This window comes from Pangasianodon hypophthalmus, chromosome 12, assembly GCF_027358585.1.
Source record: "Pangasianodon hypophthalmus isolate fPanHyp1 chromosome 12, fPanHyp1.pri, whole genome shotgun sequence".
Classification (NCBI taxonomy): Eukaryota; Metazoa; Chordata; class Actinopteri; order Siluriformes; family Pangasiidae; genus Pangasianodon; species Pangasianodon hypophthalmus.
In genome coordinates this window covers 13,642,101-13,647,850 of record NC_069721.1, presented here as the reverse complement: position 1 = coordinate 13,647,850, position 5,750 = coordinate 13,642,101, and positions in this window count along the sequence as shown.

The window sequence follows — 5,750 nt, the reverse complement described above, 5'->3', positions numbered from 1 at the left end:
CACACACTTGTACACACGTACACACACTAGGAGTCATGCAAATGCACAGTTCACCTCTGCATGTACAGGGCGCCCTCCATCGGGGCCTCTCTGCCACTTCATCCTACTCAAGACTCTGTACAGCTACATGCTATTGCACACAGGCACAGGTCCTGGAGTACCCACTGTCCTGTACATTTTAGAGTTTTCCCTGCTCATACATAACATCTGATTCAACTAATCAGCTAATTAACAGCTCTTCAGAGTTGAACTGGGTGTGTTAGAGCAGGGAAATCACTACAATGTGCTGGGAAGGGCTGGGAACCCGTACACTAAGTACAGCACTAACTGTATTCTCAAAGGTAAAACTGTGGTTCTTCATGTCTAATTGTGTACCTTAATTATGTACCTCTACAATATTGTTCTTACTAAAGGCACAAAAGTCATTGCCTCCAGGAAAAAGTGTATCATGAAAGGTACAATTTAATACGATCTGTAGTGTTTACAGAGGAATCACAGTATTCATGGTACATATACTGAATATGACAGTAATTTTAACTATTCATTACTGAAATTTGAACCTTTTAAGAAGTGCATCACACAATGGGATCGTTCCTGTCTGGCTTCCATAATTCATCCTGTATTTTTTGTAAAATAAAATTAAAAGTTAAAGATGAACTTTTTAGCCTGCATCTGGATATGTTTAACAGTTCAATAAATCCTAGAACCATGGCATATAGCATGCACTAAGGACAAAGGATTTATGGTAATTGATATGAAAACCTTTGTGAAATAACTGACTTATTCTTTGCAATAGGACTTTATTTTAAGTGGTTCATAGTTGCTAATGATTCTAATAAGATAACCTTATTCGACTCTTTGTGGTATGACCCAGTGCACTATTTCTCAATCTAGTGTTGTCAGGACTGTCTAGGCACTGTCTAGTGGGTTGTTGCTAAATGTTGTTAAATGTTCACTCATTACTTTTTGGTATGTCAATATAGAAATGCCCAGCTGTATTTTTTCCAAGGCCTAACATAAAAACGTAAGTAGCGTCATATTCACTTTTTTTTCTCATCAGCTGTATCAGCCCTATCCCCAGTGTACCAACAAGATTGCTTTGTGTTGAGGATCACATACACAAATGTAGGCACACTCAACTCTTTCCAGGAGTTAAGCCTAGTCTAATCTCATCAAGCCAATCTCTTGCAGCCAATCAGAAATGTTACATTCTGGTACACCAATCATATGTGTTGACCTATTGCTGGCTAACCAATCAGTCTGTTTGCTTGCAGGATCAATTAGTTCTAGGAAAGTAGATTTATTCTCCTGGATCATCAGCAGTGTTAATGAAATCCTGGATTAACCAGCCTTCTGGTGTAAACAGTGCCTCAAAGACAGGCTCCATCAACTAAAGTAGACAATAGACCGTAATGGAAGTTAAGTTAGATAGACACTTTGTACGTTTACAGCTTTTTGAACTCATTCATGTAACAGTGCTGTTCTACAGTTGTTGAAACTGTGATGTTTATTGAGATTATTCTCTCTCTCTCTCTTTATTGGCAGCGCATGATCCACTTTCAGTCCCTACAGGCAATCAGGAAAAAGGTCCCTGACAGGAAACCCACCCTGACATCATAAATAACATTAAAAACTATTTAACACTGGTTTCCGTTGGCTATCACCAGGATGACCCTTCGTTCCAGCATGATAAGGCACTTATTCGCCTTAATGCTCAACTGAAAGTTTTGACATGACTGCCATCTTGAGGATAAATTAGTAAACTCCACAATATATATGCAGTGTTTAGAAAGGCAAGACAAAGTAACCACTATAACTAGACTATAACTATTTAAACTCGTATCTGGTTTCTTTGAAAATAAAGCTGCTGCTGATAATTATTGAGTGAATTATTGAATAACACTCTGATCTTAAGGATAATGGCAAATCAACTTATGTCATGTAGAGACTTCTCACTTAAATATGAGGCAGAAACTGGCTCTGCGAAGAAACCCATTAGTTACCCATGTAGAAAAACTTTTGCTTTCCAGCACTCACTTTAATCCACAGTAGAAGTACACAATTTTACTTCCAGTATTGGTAACTACAAAAAAATTCTACAAAAATAATGGCTTTAATAGACTCATTATATCAGGAACTTCTTTCACTTAATGTCCTGTTAGCAAACATCTGTGGTGTGTGACTCGAGGATTAAACCTATAACACAATATTTATCCCAAATGTTTATAAAATCATTTTAGCTTTCTACTACTGGCCAGTGGTTAAAGGGAGTTAAGAGACTATAAATCATTACTCCCTGTCTGGTTCCACGGTGACTAATCCTTCTTAAGCTTTTAAGCAGAGGCAGTGTGCAACATATGTCAAAAGAATGGGAGTAGTGCTTGGTCCATGGGGATATGACCTCATCAATCGGATGTTTGGTGTTTAGGTTGTGGCTATGGAACACAGTTGTTTTTCGGTTAGTGAGTTTCATAGGAGTGTTCGGGAATCTGAGTGGAGGCCTCACCCGTCTTCTGAAATTACAGTATTTGGAATGCTGGCTCCTAAACACACCGCAGGGAGTGCAGAATCTAAAGAAAAGTGCCGTCAGCAGAAAACCTCTCATTTGAGTTTACTGCACAACGCTTCCAAAGTATTATGTGGCCTTCACTGATAACTGCAGTATGTTTTATATTCCATCTGGGGGCAGTAAAAGTTTTTGTAGAGTTAAGACAAGTGCAAGCTCACAGTCAAATTGTGAAACCCAGCACAGGAACAGAAACATAGAGCTGTATCTATATGGTAAAAGGTTGTAATGCAATAGATCCTGTGCAAATATTATATAGTATTTACACTTGGTAGTTATTATTCAGACTTTACGCCATCAATCAATCAATCTTCTCAGAAATAACTGAAACATAAAAAAGCTAATTACTGGCTGAGTGGCAAAGTGCTTCCCTATAAGATGAGATAGTATGGTAGCAAATCTGTGCTATATAGTTAGAAATGAACTCTGTCCTTTCAGTTATTAACTTTTAGAAAGACACAATGAATTCTATACCATTACAGTATTTTTTTACACATAAAAAACAAGAATATTTCTGAATCTTCTCAGTCACTGTTCAAACTGTCAGAAATAGACCTGTAGATGAAAAAAATTTCCTGTACATGGAAAAATATCACACACTTTAATCTTGGTTTAAAACTGCATTGCATCACTATTTCAGACCTGAGGTAGACAACAGATTATAGAACTGCCATCTCATGTCATGTAATATTCATTAAAGCCTTTTTTGTTCAACAGCTTTCTCTTCCTCAGCTGACTATTAGTCAGGAAAGATCGTGAATAGACACAGACAATGAGGCATTAGAAATGGATGGGTTAAACTTGGTCTATATGTCTCAGTACAGCAACAGTATAAAGCAGAGAATGAAAGAGCCAGGAGTATGGACATTGGTGCCAGGGCAGGGTGACCTAAGTGTGAAAAGGAAAGTGGGACGCCCAGGAATGGCTGTTGACAGGCTTCTGGGATTTCCTGTGATGTGAACCTCACTTATGACTTTTCACTGGACATGGTTCAGTTGGAAGTTGGCTTTCATAATGACAGTAATTCATGCCCACATATAAATTTCAACACACTGTGTTTTTGCATCTTGGTTCTATGACCTGACATTTAGGACTAATTTGATGACCAAGTGTTTTCACTTAGGCTCCAGCACAAATGCAGCCTAGTTCAAATACGCAAACTGCCCAGTCAGGATGGCAAACTCACAAAGCCTCAGCAATATCCTGCTGAGTAGACAGACTTGCTGTGCATGTGAACACTCTCTCACGCAATGGATTCCATAAGAAGACTTGCTTCTAAGCATAGGTCTTTCTAAACCTAATCTTTTTAGAGTTATTTATAACTAGTGGAACTTTGCCTCTCATAAAAGTGGCATAATGGCTTTTGTGGGATGACTCAGTTCACATAGAGTAAACCCAATGACTACCTTTTTACCGAAAATATACTTAATTGTTGAATTATTTCTTTTGGCTTACTAGAATCTCTGAACTAGGAGCTCCTTCCAAAAATTCTTCTGGTCTCCCTGGAGCGCATTTATAGCTTTGTTTCGTGTAGTGTATTCTCTCATGAGGTAATACAAGGCATTAGTTTGGGCAGTGAATGTTGTGGAAAACAGATATGAGAAAGTGGTAAGATTTTCCACACTTCAGTGATATGTTCAGAGTTCCACATAGTTACATAAACCACCAGTGAAAATCACTGGCATGTGGGTACTCCAACAGAGATAAAGACAATTATAGATTGCAGCTGGTGTGAACTGAAGGCTTTTCTAATAAAACAGATCTAAGAACTTATAGCAAAATATTATAATTTAATCTTTGACACAATAGAAGAGCAAAAACCTTCATCTGTGTGAAGCATTGAATCAAATAGTGTTGACAAGGGAGCAAAAAAGAGGCATGATCTTTTTGTCATGCTGCTTATTTTTGGTCAGCCATTTGTTCTTTTAAGTCAGACTTGAACACAAGAAGTCTACTCATGAGTTAGTCATTCAAAAGTCTGAAGATAATATCTTGTTCTGAGCCATGTACTTACTAAAAATGTATAATTTCTATTTGGTGAATAGTACACTTTGGAAATGGAGTATTTGTTTCTCTGTTTGTTGTAATGTAAATCATGGGTTAATGATAGGGAACATCTGTAAAGTCCTTTTGTTTCCTTTATTTTTTTGTTTATATCCCATCTATGTTTATCGTGGAGATAAATGTGTCTAATTCCTCATTTCCAATGGGATTCATACAACAGTTGATGAACTATTGCATGTTTCTTGCTAATAGTTTTGAATATAGTGAGAGAACCATAATAACATAACAGTAAACACATAGCAGTTCAATGGCTTGAACCTATAACTTTCTCTATTCAGGCACAAATGTTCATAACCTGAGAAGGATGAGTGATGAAAAGTAAGAAAGAAGGAGAGCTGTATTCACAGATGGTACTAGAAAATGAACGTGGGCTTTTACCATGGTGTCAGCACATTCTTTCTAACAGGCCATGTTTTTACAATATCACCCATCCCTGTTTCCTCGCTGGAGTCACAGACAGAAGTAGCCTCCGTGTAACTCCCCATTGTGACTGAGTTACATCCATCTGCCTGCCGCACTGGGTTAACTGTGGATTATAGTTGTCCTTACTGGATAGCATAATTGGGCCCACATTAAGTAAGGCTCCACGTTACCCACATGCCCCCATACCTCATTTTTCTCCCCTCATGTTTTACGCCATTCATATTCTCAACACTCTCCATCATCTATCGTTAGCTTTATATTCTTATAACTTTGTGCCTATAGCTCTGTATACTTACGTTTTCTCTATAATATTCTGAATGTTCCACTTAACAAGACTACTATCACCTCCTTTGTCTTCTCTGTTCATGACAACGATGTAAAGTTATGATAGCTCATTTTCTGCATGATATCTGTAGCGTTTTGCAGGAATAAACTGCCTGTGATGTGTATGATGGAAACCAAAATAATATACCTCTACTATGATGGCAACACTTGGCAAGCTGTTTAAATATATTTTATTACAGTTAATAAAAGCTATTCCTTCTTTCCCCTTTCAGGCTCAGTTATGATTAGTACCACTGATGCGGTAGTGTGGCCTGTGCACCAGCCTCACCCTGCAATTAGCCTACACTGCTGGATCTGCGAGAAACTACAAGCGGTGCTGTTCTCACCACGCATACCAACCAGACAGTTCTGT